Below are 20,819 nucleotides of genomic sequence, written 5' to 3' on the forward strand. Positions count from 1 at the left end.
AGGACCAGAGGCAGGGAACGAGGTGCCGATGGCACCGACATCTGACACAACGGCAGGTGCTGGCACCATATTTAAAGGGCTGCCAGCCCTGCATTCACTGCTGCCTGGTTTAAAGGAGTGTCTTCCTGAGAGCCCTCTGCTGTCCCAGGACCAGTTCTGCTGCCTCTGATGCCCCAGGACCCATTCTGCTGCCTCTGTTGCCTGATGGGTAAGGAGCTGAATGCGAGCCTGCAGTGACCATGGTGCCACGGTTCAGCGATGCCACCCTGCAGGTTCTCCTCCAGGAGACAAGAGAAAGGTGCAAGATCCACTTCCCCAGGGATGGGAGGTGGAGACCTGTCCACCTGACCAAGCAAAGCTGGCTGGAGATAGTAACTGAGGTCAGCAGCCATGGGTTCACCCCCAGGACATGGATCCAGTGCAGGAAGTGGGTCAATGACCTGATCCAGGTTGCTCAGGCGACAACTCAAAGCACTTTGGACCCTTTGGACATTGCATGTGGCAGAGTGAAAGGGAATGTTTAGTGGAAAGGGAGTGACCACCCAGTCATGTGTATTGGGGAAGGGCAGCAGGACATGCTGCCTGAGGCTTGGCTGCATCTCGGTGAAAGGTGCACGTCAGTCATTGTATAAACTCACACAGTCCCTCGAGAGGGGCCACATGCAGGAGGAATACGTGTGTCCCCATCATGGACTGCTGGACTATCACCATCAGAGATGTTGGGCTTGTCCCCGCTGGGAGACTAACTTTGTTCATCATTGTGTCTGCAGGAGAAGACATCCCACAATTGGAAAGAGCGTGTCAAGACTGGCGGTGGAGTGCCTTATCTCCGTGTCCTCATCCCGATGGAGGAGGAGGCCATGGAACAGGCCGGGCAGCAAAGCAGCTGCTCCATAGCTGATGGAGAGACAGGGGCATCTACCCAAGAGAGTGAGTGAACATCTCCTGGGGCACAAGGGAGCATCCGCTGCAAAGGAGCAACACTGCTCATCTGTTCACCACTGCATCAATGGAGCTGCACAGTAGGGGTGGTTGGAATGTCACGATGGGCAGACCGTAACCCTTCAATGTCCCTGTTTTCTCATGAAGGCCCGGATGAACGACAAAAGCAAAGAGCTGGAGAGACTGGGAGACAGCCGGACACGTCTGAGGAGGAGGAGGGAGCCTCAGATGGTGCACCATCACATCATTCCCCTGCACCCTCCACCAGAACAGAAACGCTCACGCAAACTGATGAGCACATCACAGACAGGCCCGGGCAGCTGACGGAGGCTGTGACAGCCGAGGCCACTGACAGTTGGTGGTCTGTGGGAGGCCAGGCCCACACTGAGCCCCAGGCTGATGACATGCCTCTGGTGTCACCAGCAACACGGGAAATACCGCAGCTGCAGCGAGAGGTCAGGTAACATCTGGCAGAGTTGCCAGAGGCTATGTGTACCCAAACAAGGATGGTGGAGGAGTCCATCCAGGCCTTGGGTGCTGCACTGTCTCTGATGGGGGGGTGTCTGGCTTCCTCCATTGAGAGATTGGTGACTCTCATGGAGAGCCAGATCCAGCCGATCAATCAGTGGCTGCCAGAGATGTTCGCAGACCTGCACTCCATCACTTTGTCCATGAGCTCCATCCAGCGGTGACAAGGTGAGAGGGGGGACGAGGCACCTGAATTCTCCACCAGGTCCACGTCCCTCTCAGGTCAGCAGCGAGGTACAAGTGTGTCTTATAAGGGGGAAGAGCAGCTGGCTGCTACATCTGGGGTCTCCTCTCAGGGTGCTCCTGGTGTGGACAGTAGCTCGAAAGTCCCTCTGCCAGTGACACCAGTGATGCCAGTGCCTCCATCATCCTCGATGACAGAGGGGGGTCCCTGTACCTGTGCAGGAGGCCCTTAGTGTGCCGGGGCCCTCCAGGCCTCAGGCAGCCAGAGGACGGCCACCAATGTCATCCCAAGCCATGGGGCAGCAAGATCAGCTGCCTGTCTCCACCTCAGCTGCCAGAGCAGGGGGAGCACCACGTAGGAGCTCCCAGAAAAGATTTAAGAAGAGCACCTAGATTCACTGAGGGGTTCACGGGTGAATGTACATTCCAGATGGATAGGGTTGTGTTTGGTGTCACACAGAATAAAGAAATGATGTTCTATCACTCTGTCTCCTTCTAATTGTTGATGCCCTTTGGGACTTAATTTAAACCCTTCCTCCCAAGGGGCTGGAAGTGAGGGGCCAAGCCCTGAGTTCACAAAGCTTCGGCCTTGCCACTGTGCGATGTGTACCTGGGCGCTGTAGTGCAGAAGGAAGGAGGTGACAACAGGGCTGATTAAAGCTAAGACTTTATTGACTTGGTTCCAGAAGGTGGTAAGGCTCAAAGGAAACGTGAATGTATAAGGGTGTCTCGTGTCTCCCTTGTGTGGATCTCATGGTGGCTTTCCTGCTGTGCCTGAGGTCCTTCATCTGGCACTGCTTGGGCATTATCCTCCTCCACATCCTCATCATCAGAGGAGACATCACACTCCATGATCTCCTCACGAGTCAACACCTCACCCCTTTGTAATGCCAGATTGTGCAGTTCACAGCAAACCACCACGATATACGAGACCCTCACCGGGACGTACTGAAGGACTCCACTGGAACAATCCAGGCGCTTCAATCTCATCTTTAGGAGACCAATGGCCTCCTTGATGATCACTCGGGTTGACCCGCAGCAGGTGTTGTACCTCTCCTCTGCATCCTTGTGTGGATTCCTCACAGGCGTCAGTACTCATGTCCTCACTGGGTTGCCCTTGTCTCCAAGGATCCATCTCAGAAAGTGCATGGGGCCACGGAAAAGTTCTGGCACCTGCGACTGCCTTGGTATGCAGGCGTTGTGGCTGCTTCCCGGGATTTGTGCACACACCTGTAGGATCCATTTGTGATGGTCACAGACCAGTTACACACTGAGCAAATGGAAGCCCTTCCTGTTGAAGGCTGCTGGCTGGTCTGCAGGAGCCTTGATGGTCACATGGGTGCAGTCAATGACACCCTACACCTGGGGAAATCCAGCGATGACCCTGAATCCTATAGCCCTCTCAGCTTGACTGTTTGGATCGATGTGCACATAGTCACCGGCCCTCCTGAAGAGGACATTGGTGGCCTCCTTGATGCACTGATTCACCACAGACTGTGAGATTCCACACATATCTCCAGTGGATCCCCGCAATGATCTGGTCATCCAGAAGTTCAGTGGCACAGTGACCTTCAGTGACACCGGCATCAGGTGCCCACCAAGTCCCATGGGGCACAGCTGCATCATGGCAGAGAGATCAGTGACAACCTCCGTGGAGAGGTGCAGTCTGTGGAGACACTATCACTCAGACATCTGCAGGTAGTTGAACCTTGGCTGACGTGTTCCTCTGCCTCCTTCTCCAGCCTCCTGTTCGAGGCTGGCCTTCCTGTGGGCACCCAAGCTGCTGTGGTGTCCCTGCTGGTGCCTGCCCTTCCCTCCCTCCCTCTCTACTCCTCCTCAACGGGAGCCTCGTATCCAGGGTGAATGAGGCCCATGACAGGTTGCCCCTCCCTGAGTGCAAGGCCTTCACAGTAAACAACACCCAGCCACATTTACTTCACTCTTTACCCACTCACATTTACCCTCCTTGAGGTGGCACTGCCTCAATGGCACCCTGGTGCAGCTTCCCCTGCAGAGCTGGCACATTGGCCCCCACTCCTGACAGTGATTCCGGATGCCCTTTCCCCCTCCACCCTTGCTGCCAAGTTACGCTACCTCACCCGACAGCTTCCCAGTGAAGCCAACACTCAGCTCCCACCTCCCAGTCACCTCCTTTAACCAGGCGAGGCTCTGAAGCCCCATGGTTCCCGTGTGCTATTAGTTCAATTGGATCCAGTGAATAAAATTGCTGACAATTGGACTCATAAATACTTGAAATGCCTTCTTGCCGTGTGGATGTGCGAAGTCTGCCCTCCATGTCAGCCGCCGACAGAAAAATCCATTCCAATGTATTCCATTCCAATTGGCCATTCTCAATAAAGTGTCAGGAATGAAGGTCAGAGGAACAGACCAGGCTGGAAACACAGAAAGAGCGAGGAGAAGCTGGTGTGAAAAACAGAGATTAAACAACAGGCTTGTTCAGTTGGTTTGGTTCTGGTGTTTAGAATACCCGGAATCTGTGTTCATCTCCCTTCCAACTCAGCGAATTGTTTCAACATTATGTTCATAAAACCATAGACTGATACCCAAAGAAGGAGACCATTTGGTCCATTGTGTCTGTGCTGTCTCTTTGGTTGTGCTATCCAATTAGTCCTGCTGCTCAGCTTTTTCCTGGAATCCGTACATTTTTCCTTTCAGTATTTATCCCTATTGCTTTTCAAAGTTACCACTGAATCTGCTTTCAAGTCCTGATCAGACAGTGCATTTCAGATCACAACACATCACTGGATAAAAAATCATTCCTCATTTCGCCTCTGGTTCTTTTCTCAATCACCTGATAAATACATCCTCTGGTGACTGACCCTTTTGCCACTGGAAACAATTTCTCCTTATTCAACTTATTGAAAACCTTCTTGATGATGTCACATACTAGACTGCCAGTAAAACTGAAGCCCATGTAATAAAAGGGACAATGACAGCATGCATATGAACTTAGCAGACTGATAGGAACATAGAAGCAGGAGTAGGCCATTCAGCCCATCGAGACCACCCCACCATTCAATATGATGATGATTGATCATCCACTTCAATGCCTTTTTCCCACACTATCTCCATATCCCCTGAATCATTTGTATTTAGAAATCTGTCAATCTCTGCTTTAAACATACTCAATGACTGAGCTTCCACAGCTCTCTGGGGTAGAGAATTCCAAAGATTCACAACCCTCTGAGTAAAGAAATTTCTCCTCATCGCTGTCCGAAGTGACTTTCCCCTTCCGTTGAAATTGTGTCCCCTGGTTCTAGATTCCTCAACCGGAGGAAATAGCTTCTTCTACCCTGTCTATCCCTTTAAATAGATGGTAATTTTCAATGAGATCACCTCTCATTCTTTGAAACTCTAGAGAATACTGGCCCAGTTTCCCCAATCTCTCTTCATAGGACAGTCCTGCCATCCCGGGAACAAGTCTGGTGAACCTTCATTGCACTCCCTCTATGGCAATGATATCCTTCCTAAGGTAAGGGGACCAAAACTGCACACATTATTCCAAACTGCAGACCAACCAAGGTTATATACAATTGAAGCAAGATTTCACTACTCCTGTACTCAAATCCTCTTGTGATAGAGGCTAACATATCATTAGCCTTCCTAATTGCTTGCTGCACCTGCATGTTAGCTTTCAGTCACTTATTGACAAGGACACCCAGGCCCCTTTGTCCATCTACACTTTCTAATCTCTTAACATTTAAGAAATAATCTGCACATCTGTTCCTCCTACCAAAGTGGATAACCTCACATTTTTACACATTATATTCCATGTTCCACTTTCTTGTCCACTCACTAAGTCTGTCCAAATCCCCTTGAAGCCGCTTTGCATCTTCCTCACAACACACATTCCCACCTAGTTTTGTGTCATCTGCGAACTTGGAAATACTACATTTGGTCCCCACATCCGAATCATTGATGTATATTGTGAACAGCTGGGTCACAGTGTAGTGGTGAACAGTTGTATTTCTGTCTGGAGGAAGGTTTACAGTGGGTTCCCCATGGTTCCTCATAACTTCAGACTGGAAAAGCTGGGGTTGTTCTCCTTGGAGCAGAGCAAGTTCAGAACAACTTTGACAGAGTTAGAATCAAGGAATCAAATGGTTACAGTACAGAAGGAGACCATTCAGTCCATCATGTCCATGACAGCTCTTTGCAAGAGCAAATCAGCTAATTCCACTCCTCTGCCCTTTCATTGTAACCCTGCAAATTTTCTCTATTCAGGTGTTTATCCAATTCCCTTTTGAAAGCCACGATTGAATCTGCCTCCAGCACACTCAGGCAGTGTAATCCAGATCTGAACCACTCACTCTGTCCCACACCCCTGGTACCATTGCAGAAAATCTCTTCTGTTCATTTCATCCCTCATAAATAATTGAAATGAAATGTTTATTAGGAAATGCACAATACAAAAAAGAGAGAGAAATAAATGCTGAGAAAAATAGAAGTCAATGTTTGGAAGGTAAAAAGAGCAAAAGATGCAACTTTTATTCTGGTTGAGTGAGAGGAATATATCACACTCTGGGGCTTTTTAAGAGGATTTACTGATAAACCTGGGATTTGAGAGGAAGCTGGTTCATGGTTTACAGAACAAATTCAGTCCCTGGGGTGGAGGCAACAGCTGCACCGTCCAATAACAGACAGGACGGGGACACTGTCTCAGGCCTGGTGAGCTCAGTCGATGAAAGCATGAAACTCTGAATCTCAAGTTTTTGAGTTTGAGCCCCACGATGGGTGTTTTTTATTTCCTTTTTAGGCTGATTTTATAGGCATTCTCCAGCTCTGAATTCCTCGGCAGAGAGTTCAAGGAGTGTTTGAAATGAGATTCAACAGCAGTATGAGAAAGTCTCTTCTTGATTCAGGACACTTACCTCTCTGCAGCAACTCGCTGCTGAAGATTGAACTTTATCTCATTTCATTTTCAGCTCATGGTCAGTGTGAATCAGTGAGACTTCTGGCTGTCTCCCACTTCACAATCCATCAGTGCTGAGAAATCAATGGGGAATATTACTCACATGTTACAATGTTTTATAAATACTTGAATGTATTTCACACTGTGTCTAACAGTGTGAATCTCCCCTGGTATATCAGCTCACCAATACTTCAACAGAACATTCACATAATGTGAGCTCTGAGATCTGTTCAGATCCCATTCCCAAGACCTGGAAAGTGGGATTGGGCTGGATCGCTCTTTTTCAGCTGGCACAGACACGATTGCTAAATGGTCTCATTCTGTGCCATAATTTTTCTCCATTTTCTATGTTCTATGAAGCGAGGTGTGATTGGGAGGGACAATTCCACCAGGGTTATATTTTCTACCAAAACAATGACACAAGGGATACTTCACTTTTTTGTTCATTCATTCATGCGATGTGGGCATCGCTGGCTCGGCCAGCATTTATTGACCATCAGAAGGTGGTGGTGAGCTGCCTTCTTGAACCATTACAGTCCATGTGGGGTAGGTACACCCACAGTGCTGTGAGAAAGGGAGTTCCAGGATTTTGACCCAGCGACAGTGAAGGAACGGCGATATAGTTCCAAGTCAGGATGGTGTGTGGCTTGGAGGGGAACTTTCATGTGGTGGTATCCCCTGCATTTGCTGCCCTTGCCCTTCGAGGTGTTAAAGGTCACTGGTTTGGAAGGTGCTGTCTAAGGAGTCGTGGTGCATTGCTGCAGTGCATCTTGTAGACGGTACACACTCTGCAACTGTGCGTCGATGGTGGAGGGAGTGAATGTTTGCAGATGGGGTGCCAATCATGCGGGCTGCTTTGGCCTGGCGGTGTTGAGATTCTTGAGTTGGAATTGCACCCATCCAGGCAAGTGGAGAGTATTCCATCACACTCTTGACTTGTGCCCTGTGGATGGTGGACAGGCTTTGGGGAGTCAAGAGTCATGGATGAGTGAGAGGAATATATCACACTTTGGGGCTTTTGTAAGAGGATTTATTGATAAACCTGGGATTTGAGAGGAAGCTGCTTCATGGTTTACAGAACAAATTCAGCCCCTGGGGTGGAGCCAACAGCTGCACTGTAATTACTCGCCTCAGGATTCCAAGCCTCTGACCTGCTCTTGTAGCTACGTTATTTGTATGGCTCCCCATGGTAACCCCCATAATGTTGATAGTGCTGGATTCAGTGATTGTAATGCTATTGAATGTCAAGGGGAGATGGTTAGATTCTCTCTTGTTGGAGATATTCATTGCCTGGCACTTGTGTGGTGCGAATGTTACTTGCCACTTATCATCCCAAGCCTGTGTGACTGAAATAGCTCAGTTGGGAGAGTGTTAGACTGAAGATCCCTGGTTCAATCTGGGGTTTTGGCAGTTCTCCTTTCTTCTGCATCGCCTTTTGGTTTTGACTCTTGAGCTGCACAATTTACACTGAAATTATTTACCCAACTCTGAAGGTTGGATTGGAATAGAGAGATATCAAGGATGGGAAATATTTACATTGTCTGCTGTCGCTTATTCTCTATCTCCCTGTGTCCTTTCCCCCAGTTTTTGACTCTCTCGGGGCAGGGTGAACATTTGATTTGCTGCATTTGTCCCAAACTGAAGCCTTTTCCACATCTCTGGGCGGTCAGACTCGCTCTGTCTGTTTTTGTTGCTCATGACCATTAACGAGAACAGGCCACGAGTTCAACGTTTATCAGCAAACGGAAGATAATTGGAAAGAATTCTGTGTTACTCCAGACCAGTGACAAAGATATAATGGATGTTATTCAAAATAAGTTCCCTCTGACATTTTATGTAAACTTGTTTGCATCTAAAAGTTGGATTTTAAGTGTTACAAAAATGTGTCAAATTCATGACTGACCATGTGACAGTGCACATGGGGATCAAATCCACAGCCATGTTGTTATCAACACTGCGTCCTAACCAACTGAACTAAGCAGCCTATAGACAGAGCCAGGTATGGGTTTGAGCCGCACGCTGGGCGGTTTGTGTTTTATTTCTCACACTGGGTGACAGAGCAATTGTACAAACAATGGACACATCACATCCCTGAAACATTGTTCTGATATAAAACAGTGTGAAATAAGAACTGAGCATGGAAATGGAACGGAACCAGAAATCAGGACTTTAATCTATTAAAGTTGATCTTGAAATTCAACCATTCACTGAACATTCCAATAGATCGAACTCTCTTCTGATATAAAATCCAAGAACTTGAGCTGCTGGAAAACATAACTGAGCCTGATGCGATTTGAACACACAACCTTCTGATCTGGAGTCAGACGCACTACCGTTGTGCCACAAGCTCACAGATCAATCAAAGTTTTCCATTCCTGGCAGATTTACTTCTTGTTTAGATTCAGTGATTGAAATTAATTCAATGCTCATCTGACCTCCACTCTGTAAAGGCCTGCAATCCGACCTGAATCCGACGGGACCCGACGACCTGTGTCGCGTTCGGGTCATGTCGGGTCGCTCTTCCGGGTCTGGCTTTTGGACTCGGGTAGGGTCAGGCCAGGTTCAGGTCAGGCTGGGTCCAGGTTGGACTGAGTCCGGGTGTGACACACACAGTAAGTATTACATTTAACTCTGCTGGGAAGTTGAGTTTAATAAGTGTCAAAAGTTGAAAAGCCAACCAAAGCTGGGAGTCCGGGTCATTAAGGAGGGAAACTCTGAGTCTGCTCAGTGAGCAAGTAAGCATCTCTATGACGTCATTGCGCTCATGCTGCAGCTTCCTGTAGATTCGAAATCGGGAGGTCGGCAAAGTGAACATTCCGGTGGTCGGGTAAGGCTCGGGTGTGTTTGGGCGTGGGAATAAATGGAGATACTCGGGCCGGGTCGGGCTTGGGTCCAATGTGGTTCTGTCGGGTTCGGGTCGGGTATTTTTTCCTGACCTGAGCAGGCCTTTACCGCTCTGTCAGTTCAGTGCCTTATTTAAACTATTACTTGGAGTTCTGTTTTACAGGGTCTCGGCTGTTTAAGTGTTTCTCAGACCCACTACTCTGATTAATCAGACATTTTACTGCTAACTGCTGCTGCTACAATTGAAATGTAAAAAAGAATTTCCAGTGACCTGCAACCAATGGACAAATACATTTCAGAAAGATAAAGCTCATTCACCAATCCACAAATGTGTCTTTCTGCTTATATTTATAAACAACTCCTTCTCTCCACTATGGGACCTAAACAATCACTCCAGTTATTTGAAAGTTAGTATAAGATGTTCCAGTTCATCAATTTTAAAACTGCAGCAGGTATTTTCCAGAAAACTTCTCTGTTGGAACCTCAGTCCCATTTAGATTGAAAGTGGACAATTAATGTATTCACTTGTTCATTGTGGACAGGTGTCTGACTTCGAATAAATCTCATTAACTTTCAATGAGGTGGCAGTATTTCTGTGCTCCCATTTTACACAGTCTGTCCTGTTCATGCACCATGTTTTTATTCTCCTCTCCCATTCTCCACAGGATACAGATTGCAAGCATCATCAATCTAGCTGTTGAAAAGCATTGGAAGAATCTGGTCACACAGGTATTGAAACATTCATTATCTGCCATTTTACAAGTTGGTTGCTTTAAACACAGTACAATGTGCAATCATCTGAAAAGAGATTCTCTTCAATATCCAATACAAATTGAATTACAAACCTGACAGACAAACACAGGAGAACAAGTGACTAGTGAACACAAACCTCATGGTGCTCATTTTCAGATTTATTGCAGTCACTTGCAAAACAAGTGAAAGAATATTCCAGTGAAATGATTTGGAAAGTAGGTGTGACTTTTGTTGGTGCCTTTCTTTGCTCTGTTGGTGAAACTTTCTTGCACCTGACTCCTGTTCATGTCTCTGTTTCCTCTATTGAATGAGGAAGGAGGTATTTGATCAGAAATCAACTGGATTGTGTACCTTTGAGAGGGGATTTCAGCACCGTCAGGGCTGGAAACAGGAGTGAGTGAAAGACAATGTGTGGAGTTTGATTTTGTACAGAGGGAGAGCAAATCTAACAGGACTGTGAGATATTGGCCTGGATTTTGCAGCCCAATAGTGGTGAACTCTGAGACTTTCACTGCTATTGAGGGTCTGAACAGCACTGCAACTGCCAGTACATGCACACACTAACACCAGCATCTGGAAGTTGTGGTGGTGAGAAATGTGCTTAGAAGGAGCCTCTGATCATAATCGCACCAGCCCACTCTTTAAAGTGACAGGGACCTGTAGTTCAGCAATTTGGGCTCATTGCCCACAACGTACCCTGATTTTTACCTGGGTTGGATTAGAGCCGGTACCAACAGGCTCAGGGGTGCTCGGGAAGGACTTTTCTGTTGACACAACAGCTCCACTATTCCAGGAAGACACCGGCAGCAGCAGGGGTCAACTTTCAGAGGGAGTTCAGACATTTTAAATGTTGTATTTTGTTTCTTAATTGTATGTCACTTTTTAGCAAGGCCTTATCAGAGTTCTTAAATTTACATCTGACTTTTTATTAACAAGATTGAAGTGCTTTTAAAAGATCTCTAAATATATATGACTTTTTATCGAGATTTACCTGGCTTCTTTGTAAAGACTCGAGCAAGATTGAAATGACTTTTAAAAACTACATCTTATCCTTTAAAATCCTGCTTACATGTAGATGACATTGGAAGATGGCTTCAGAATAACTTAGACTATCTTTCTAACAGGTACTGCAACAGCTTCAGTCCTACTTTCTGCAAAAGCTGGTGAATTACAAAGAAACAATGTATTGAGCATTTTATAAACTGTTGATGCAGATGGGATTCAAATTCATACTTGTAAAACAGAAGGAATTAACAATCCATCATCTTAACCTCTCAAACACTTCATCACCCAGCTTTGTGCCAGCAACCCATCACATGTCTTTTTTGCCTCTATGGAAATTTGGGCAGGATGGTCACCTTCAGCTCAGATCCTGACTGTGCATCCAGATGTGCAATGATGGAAATGTAGCTTCTTTTAGTAAATGACATTTCCATCACATCAGGTCATGGCCTGTTGGGAATGGAGTGGTGTGAAACATTTCCAGACCATGTCCAACACGTTTCTACTCAGTGTGAAAACCCACCACGGAAAGAGTGGAACATACAATCATTTGATCACATCATGATTAACATCACTCAGACACCTGAACCATGAGGTCACTGACGAAGTCATGATGACTTCGAATTTCTCATGAAATGACAACTGAACTAACTGACTGGAAGAATTGCTTTAACTCCACATGATCAGAGAGGCACAGCCTCAGACCGACTTGGCAGATGAATATTGATTGAATAATTTCTGTGTGAGGAATGTTCCAGCATCATAAACCAGGGAAACGTGCTGACTGAGCTGTGTCGTCATCTCTTCTGGGCAGTCGGACAGTTCACCCTTCATTCTGCTCTGATTCACTTTCCCAAAGCGGATCTACAGATTCTCAAATCTGGAGACGGGGTTTTCTTATTTTGTTCCTTTTGATTTTTCTTGCTCCTGAATGATAATATATTCTAAACCTCGGATCAACCCTCCCCTTTGCGTCGTGTTATAGTCTTGGTTAAAAGAGACACAAAATGGCACAAACACTCTGAAACATACAACACGGTCACACTTTCCTTCAGTGAGATTAATGTTGAGCTGTTTTCCAGGTTAAATGCAACTGCAAACACATTGCTCTCAAAGAAATTGTAGGGGATTGAGTTGCCGTTGTAATATTAGCACTGGACATCTGTACGAGCAGGAACAGCCATTTCAAACTCACATCCTTCACAAAGGCAACCACTGAGCTGTTTTCTTTTGTGAATGAAATTCATAAGAAAAGTTAAAGTTCACAAGAAAATGGATGTAAATGATTGATAGCTAAACTTTTGAAGCAAGGATATGAATCCAAGATTTTATGATTCTAAGACAAACACTCGAACCAATTAAGCTGCTGAGCCAGATCACAAGTGCTGTGACAACTAAGGGCAGAGGAGGGCACTCTTTATTCTCATCCCACTTCTCCACAGGTCACAACATCTATGTGAGCTTTTCCCACATACTGATACAGTCAATCATGTACTCTATTTTTCCCAGAATAGAAGACACTGACCAGGTTTCTTTAATGAACAACAAAATTATCCATTTATTGTCAAACAAGTTTTAACTAGTCATGAAGTAAAGCATAACCACACAGGTGGAAATTTTAAAAGTTCCTTTTTCACCTTTACCAACTTTTAAAGTCCTTTTTTTTATCTTCGAGCCACATGCACACACACACACCGGATAGCAGAAAAAATAAAAGGGATTTTTAAAAAAATTCAGCACTCTGTTACAGACAAAAACAACCTCTTGGGCTGTTTATTTGCTCATTTTTGAAGAAATCATCAGATGAGATATGTTGCTCCAAAACTGGAATACAGTCTAACTTCCGAGTATACGTAGACAGGTCACTAGGGTATTTTAGAACAGTTCTTTTCAGAAGGCATTGAGAATTAATTTTAGCAGGCCTTCTTCAAAGACATGCGACAAGATGAATTAACTCAGTGGACTTCTCAGGGTCTTTTAAGGATTTTCTGGAAAACAAACTGGGTTGTGGTCTTCTCTCCTTCCTTGACGATTCCACAGGCTAACTTTATCAGCTGTTCACTCCAGCAGGTAAAACACACTGACTGCTACAACCAAAGGTTGTGAGTTTTCTGCCGTCTTAGGTTTGCGCTGCTGCTGCCAAGCTTGTCCAATCAAGGAGCATGACTGACTTCTCTGTCCACATTTCTCCCTGTTACCAGGGTTTCTGTTCTATACTTAACTTGAATCATGTGACAACCAGTAAACATAGTTGCCAAATTGGTTCTTTTGGTGCCCTCTTGAAAAAGAACTGGTCCTACACTTATTCAGTTTGATTATGACTTCTTCAAAAAATATTTTAACAAAAGAAACAGAATCCCTTCCATAACATCATGTACTTTCCCTGAGCTACAGGTTATCGCAAGTCTCTCTGGCAGTGTTTATTTTAGGTGATTTTGTACTCAGGTTCTTTTGGAATCCATGTGTTTGCAGATCTTTGTGAGTGAGAGATGTGGTAATATGTTTAAAAGATTTCCCTGTAAATTATTCATATCTCCATCTTTCCCCGAACTTTGTACAAACACATTAATATGGGAATCACACACATCAGGCCGTCAAACCTGTCCGCTAAACATTGAAAGGTGACAGTGTTTATTGTGACGGGGTTCCATTTATGAAGACACATCTTGATGATTCACACATGTAAAAGTTTGTATATTATGTTCATGACATAATGACATAAATAAACATTTCCTTGCACTTGCCACGCTTGTTGAACATTTTCTCTGCTGATGCCCCCTGAATATATTAGAGAACATGGTGACGAGGTTGAGATTAAAGTCTGTAAATATAGGCAGAAAACAGCAGCAGGGACTGCAGTGAACAAGATTTTCGTGACATATTTGTGCTTATATTGGTGGGTGAAATAAGATAGAAAACACACAAAATCCTACATTTGAGCTCGCGTAAAAGATTGCTCTGTCTATGGAGATAGCATCAAAGAATGCTCAGGAATTTTGTCCTATGCCAGTGATCGTAACACACTTCAGGGGAACTTAAAACAAAATGGTAAGATGGGCTTTCACATAACAGATGAAATTTTACACAGAGAACTGTGAAGTGATACAATTTGGAAGGAAGAATGCCATATAAATGAAAGGTTACAATTCTAAACTGGGTGCAGGAGCAGAGAGACAATGTACACCAATGTCAGAAGGATTGAAAAGGTTGCTTAGAGCAAACAGGACACTTGGCTTTATTAATAGAGGCATAGAGTAAAAACATATAAGTTATGCTAAACCTTTATAAAATACTGGGAATGAATGGCCTCTTCCTGTACCTCCACAGAAAGCTTCCATTCCAGGTTTACACACACTCGTCAGGATCACTCTCCACAGATCCTGCCACTCCAGGCTCGGACACCCACTTCAGGATCACTCTCCACAGATCCCGCCACTCCAGGCTCGGACACCCACTTCAGGATCACTCTCCAAAGATCCCAGCACTACGGGCTTGGAGACCCTCTTCAGAGATCCTAAATCTCCAGACACGGACATCCTTTGAGGACCACTCTCCACAGATTCTGCCCTCCAGGCTCAGACACCCTCTTCAGAATCACTCTCCATACATCCCGCCGATCCACGCACGGATATCTCCCTCAGGATCAGATCAAAGAATGTTGCTTGTCACTTATCAGCTCAAGCCTGAATGTTGTTCAGGTCTTGCTGCTTGCAGGCACAGACTGCTTCAGTATCTGAGGAGTTGTGAATCATCAACGAACATTCCCACTTCTCACTTATGTTGAAGAGAAAGCCATCAATGAAACAGCTGAGGATGTTTGGGCCTAGGACTCTGCCCTGAGAAACTAGGTATCCAGTCATGAATGGTGGTCGACAATTAAATAACGAACCAGATGAGGAGGCTCCAAAAACATCCCTATCCTCAATGTTGGTGGCGCCGAGCACGTCAGTGCAAAAGATAAAGCTGAAGCATTTGAAACCATCTTCAGTCAGAAATTGCACAGTGGATGATTCAACTTGGCCTCTTGAGTTCCCCAGCATCACAGCTTCCAGTTTTCAGCCAATTTGCTTCACTCCACATAATGGCAAGAAACAGCTGCAGGCACTCGGTACAGCAAAGACTATGGGCCCGAACATCATTCCGGCTCTAGTACTGAAGACTTGTGCTCCAGAACTCGCTGCGCCCTCAGCCAAGCTGTTCCAGTGGAGCGACAACACAGTCATCTACTTGCTGCCCCATCAGTCTACTATCAATCATCAGCAAAGCGATGGAAGATGTCACCAACAGTGCTATCAAGCACCACACACTTAGCAATAATCTGATCATCGGTGCTCAATTTAGGTTCTGCCAGGGTCTCTCAGCTCCAGGAAATAATTTGGCAGATAGAGGAGAATGTGGGAAAATGTGAGGTTATCGACTTTGGTAGTAAGAATAGAAAAGGAAAATATTATTTAAATTGTGAGAGATTACAGAATGCTGCAGTGTAGAAGGATCTGGGTGTCCTCGTGCATGAATCACAAAAAGTTACCATGCAGGTACAGCAAATAATTAGGAAGGCAAATGGAATGTTACCCTTTATTGCAAGGGGGATGGAGTATAAAAGTAGAGAGGTCTTGCGACAAATGTACATGGTGCTGGTGAAACCACACCTTGAGTACTGTGTACAGTATTGGTCTCCTTATTTAAGGAAGGATATACTTGCATTGGAGGCAGTTCAGAGAAGGTTCATTGGATTGATTCCTGTGATGAAGGTGTTGGCTTATGAGGAAAGTTGAGCAGGTTGGACCGATACTCATTGGAGTTGAGAAAAATGAAAGGAGAACGTATTGAGACATATAAGATTCTGAGGGAGCTTGACAGGGTAGATGCTGAGAGGATGTTTCCTCTCGTGGTGGAATCTAGAACTAGGGGACATAGATTCAGATTTAGGGGTTTTTCATTTAAGAAGGAATTTCTTCTCTCAGAGGGTCATTAATCTTTCGAATTCTTTACCGCAGAGAAAAGTGGAGGCTGGGTCATTGAATGTCTTCAAGATTTTTATCTACAAGAGAGCCAAGGGTTATGTGGGCAGGCAAGAAAGTGGGGTTGAGGTCATGATCAGGTCAGCCATAATCCTATTGAATGGCGGAGCAAGCTCCAGGGGCCAAATGGCCTACTCCTGCTACTAGTTCTTCTGATCTTATGTTCGTATGATCTCATTGCAGCTTGGTCCAAACAGAGACGAAAGAGTGGAATTCCAGAGGAGAAGTGAGTGTGATTGCCCTTGAGTGAGTGTGGCATCAAGGATCCCCAGCAAAATTGAAGTCAATGGGAATCAGGGGGAAAACTCTCCACTTGCTGAAGTCATACCTCGCACAAAGCAAGATGTTGTGGTTCTTGGAGGCCAATCATCTCAGCCCAGGACATTGCCTCAGGAGTTTCTCAGGGTAGTATCCTAGACCCAAACATCCTCAGCTGTTTCATTAATGACTTTCTCTTCAACGTAAGTCAGAAGTGGGAATGTTAGATGATGACTCACAACTCTTCAGATACTGAAGCAGTCTGTGCCTGCAAGCAGCAAGACCTGAACAACATTCAGGCTTGAGCTGATAAGTGACAAGCAACCTTCTGGCCACACAAGTGCCAAGCAGTGAACATCTCCAATGAGAGAGAAAAACATCTACCTTTTGATATTCAGAAGCATTATCATCGTTAAATCCCCCACCATCAACATCTTGACCAGAAACGTAACTGGACCAGTCACATCTATGCTGTGGCTATAAGCGCAGGTCAGAGATTACGAATTCTGCAGCAAGTATCTCACCTCCTGACACCCCAAATCCTGTCCACCATCTCCAAGGCACAAGTCAGGAGTGTGATGGAATACATCCCACTCAACAACACTCAAGAAGCTCAACACCATCCAGGACAAAGCAGCGCACTTGATCGGCACCTAACCCGCCACCTTAAACATTCAATCCCTCCACAACCAGTACACAGTGGCTGCAGTGTGTACCATCTCCATATGCACTGCAGCAACTCGCCAAGTATCCTTCAACAGCACCTTCCAAACTCGTGACCACTACCACCTCGAAGGACAAGGGCAGCAGATGCATGGGAACTCACTACCTGCAGGTTCCCCTCCAAGTCACTCACCATCCTGACTTGGAACGATATCGCCATTTCTTCACTGTTGTTGGGTCACAATCCTGGAACACCCTCCCCAATAGCACTGTGGGTGTTCCTGCACCATATTTTTTTTTAAGGTTTGAGACACAGCACTGAAACAGGCCCTTCGGCCCACCGAGTCTGTGCCGAACATCAACCACCCATTTATACTAATCCTACTCTAATCCCATGTTCCTACCAAACATCTCCACCTGTCCCTATATGTCCCTACCACCTACCTATGCAAGTGACAATTTATAATGGCCAATTTACCTATCAACCTGCAGGTCTTTTGGCTTGTGGGAGGAAACCGGAGCACCCGGAGAAAACCCACGCAGACACAGGGAGAACTTGCAAACTCCACACATGACTGCATCAGTTCAAGAAGGCAGCTCTCCACCACCTTCTCAACGGCAAGAGGAATGGGTAATAAATGCTCGCCTTATCAGCGATACTCACACCCAAGAATGAATAAAAACCAAATCACTCTCCACAGATTCCCCACAATCTGGGCTTGGACATTTACTTCAGGAGCACAGAGCTTTATATCACTGCAACATAAGTTCCAATCTTCATATTCTGTTCACTTTTCACATTATTTTCTACCAGTCCACGAGCTTTTATTAATTCAGTATTCGGGTCTCTGCTCCTCCGCCGTTTCTAACATCTCACCTCTTACAAAAAAACACTCTGATCTATCGTAGGTACTAAATGACCCCTCATTTCATACTCCATCTGCCAAAGCATTGCTCACTCACTTAATCTATCAAGAAGATTTGAAAATAAATTTCTTGCCAAAGGATAATTTTCTGCATCTGCTCCCTCGCCATTTTCTTTTCCCATTTGTCTTTCACTTGGTGCAAATCCAGAGAAAGTAAAGATGGAAAGAAGGAGGGGAGGAAAAATCCTGCTCCGTTTCGTGATCCCTATTTGATCTTCATTCCAGTGCAGTTTGGGTGAAGAATTCCAATTGTCTGTCTCAATTTTAATTAAGTATAACCAATTCTGGAATCACTGTCTGGACATAGACAAGAACGGGTTTCGAGGCTGACTTTACACATAAACTCCCCCAACATAAACAACACACTGAACAGTTCATAAACTAGCAACAAGGATGGGATTTGAACACACGTGTGCAGAGCACAATGGATTAGCAGTCCATCGCCTTAACTTCTCGGCCACCTTGTCAGTTGCGTAGACATAGCTGTCACCTTCAGCACAGTTTCTGACTGTGCAGCTAGCTGTGTAATGATGGAAAAGACCTTCTGGAAGTAAATGAAGTTGGGAATGGAGCGGTGTGAAACATTTCCAGACCATGTCCAACACGTTTCGACTCAGTGTGAAAACCCACCACGGAAAGACTGGAACATACAATCATTTGATCACATCATGATTAACATCACTCAGACACCTGAACCATTAGGTCACTGACGAAGTCATGATGACCGAATTTCTCATGAAATTACAACTGAACTAACTGACTGGAAGAATTGCTTTAACTCCACATGATCAGCGAGGCACAGCCTCAGGCCGACTTGTCGGGTGCTGTAAACAGATATCACTGCTTCTGATCTTCACCAGAACAGAGAGTGAGATGTAACATTGATCATCAAACAGACTGTGAGAGAATACAACAGAATAAAACACATGGAGAGACACTGTGGAATAACAAATAGATTTGATTGGAATGTTGAAATTTTGATTGGAATGGATAAAACACCAGAAACAACAGATTAAAGTGGGATTCTCATCATTATATTGATCTGGGACAGAAAAGAGAAACTGATGGAAAGAAGAGAAGAAGGAAGAAAAGAAAGCATGGAACTGTTCAATTTTTTCAGTTTTTTCACTCGCCCATCAAAGCTGATAAAAAAAGTTGCAAATAACAGAGAATTTCACCAAAAAGGGAGATTAAATGTTGCTGAAACCTTGGATCGAAGGATGCCCCAACAGATCACCTGTTTAACTGTTTCCTCACTGGGGGATTTCAATCAGTGAGCAATATTAGTCTCTACTTTTTTTGTTAATTGGTCCCAGAACTGTCACTTGGAATTAATATCTGTGATCCGACTCCTGAATAATAAAATTGTGAGTTTCTCGATATTTTCTGGACACAGTTCCTGCTGAAAGAACTAAGAACTCTTTTCTAATTTACACAATACTCTATACACACTCATCAAGCCTGCTAAGCTAGCATCCTTGGTGCTGCTCTCTCTTCTCCCAAACTTCATCTCATGTGACTGTTACATCATCACTCTGACAGTGGGAGGGGTTGATCCCACTATCTTCAGCATTAACCCGAGGCATCCTTATACCACACTGTCTGTCCAAAAAAAATGGGTGGAGGGAACTTCCTTCATTTATCAAAACACCAACAGCAGCACAGTGGCGCAATGGTTAGCACCGCAGCCTCATAGCTCCAGTGACCAGGATACAGTTCTGGGTACTGCCTGTGTGGAGTTTGCAAGTTCTCCCTGTGTCTGTGTGGGTTTCCGCCGGGTGCTCTGTTTTCCTCCCACCTCCAAAAGACTTGCAGGTTGATAGGTAAATTGGCCATTGTAAATTGTCCCTCGTGTAGGTACGTGGTTGGAGAATGGTGGGGATGTGGTAGAGAATATGGGATTAATGCAGGATTAGTATAAATGGGTGGTTGCTGGTTGGCACAGACTCGGTGGGCCGAAGGGCCTGTTTCAGTGCTGTATCTCTAAATAAGAAAAGTAAAATAAAAGCTACCAGTCGTAAATCAACTCAAACTCATTAGATAGATAGAGGGAGACTGTCAGAGAACTTCCTGCATCCAGTCCTGACCCTGTCACACTCAGCAGCTTCTCACCCAGACCCCACTCTCATCAACACTGAACATTGTTACCGAGACCCTTCAAATACTGTTTATAAATGGTAGAAAAATTCAAACTTCATCACAGCTAGATTGAATAGAACAAAGTTTAATATCTTCTCGTCGTCACTCGGTAACCACATGAGACAGTCCTTAAATCAGTAGCATAAATTATCAGCTGTAAGAATGTTTGTCATTGGGTTGAATCATTTCTGTGTGAGGAACCTTCCAGCATCATAAACCAGGGGAAAGTGTTGACTGAGCTGTGTCTTCATCTCTTCTGGACAGTTCACCCTTCATTCTGCTCTGATTCACTTTCCCAAAGCGGATCTACAGATTCTCAAATCCAGAGACTGGGTTTTCTTATTTTGTTCCTTTTGATTTTTCTTGCTCCTGAATGATAATATATTCCAACCTCGGATCAAACTTGCCCTGTGTCCCAGTCTCGGTTAAAAGCGACAAATAACGGCACCAACATTCTGAAACATATAACACGGTCACATTCTGCTTCAGTGAGATTAATGCTGAGGCAGTTTCCGTGTCGAATGCGATTGTGAACAAATTTCTCTCAAGGAAATTGTGAGTGATCAAGTATTTGCACTGAATTTCTGTGCAAGAAGGGACAGTTTCAAACAACCATTCCCAAATCAC

At 45.1% G+C, this 20,819-nt stretch overlaps 2 non-coding genes across 2 annotated transcripts; both read right to left on the minus strand.

The window, feature by feature from the left end:
* Positions 1 to 8,864: 8,864 nt before the first annotated feature.
* Positions 8,865 to 8,936, minus strand: trnaw-cca (transfer RNA tryptophan (anticodon CCA)). The gene has a single exon. It is a non-coding gene; the product is annotated as a tRNA-Trp (tRNA).
* Positions 8,937 to 18,438: 9,502 nt separating this feature from the next.
* On the minus strand, positions 18,439 to 18,520 carry trnas-gcu (transfer RNA serine (anticodon GCU)). The gene has a single exon. It is a non-coding gene; the product is annotated as a tRNA-Ser (tRNA).
* Between the last annotated feature and the right edge of the window lie 2,299 nt (positions 18,521 to 20,819).

The sequence above is a fragment of the Heterodontus francisci genome, unplaced genomic scaffold, assembly GCF_036365525.1.
Source record: "Heterodontus francisci isolate sHetFra1 unplaced genomic scaffold, sHetFra1.hap1 HAP1_SCAFFOLD_58, whole genome shotgun sequence".
NCBI lineage: Eukaryota > Metazoa > Chordata > Chondrichthyes > Heterodontiformes > Heterodontidae > Heterodontus > Heterodontus francisci.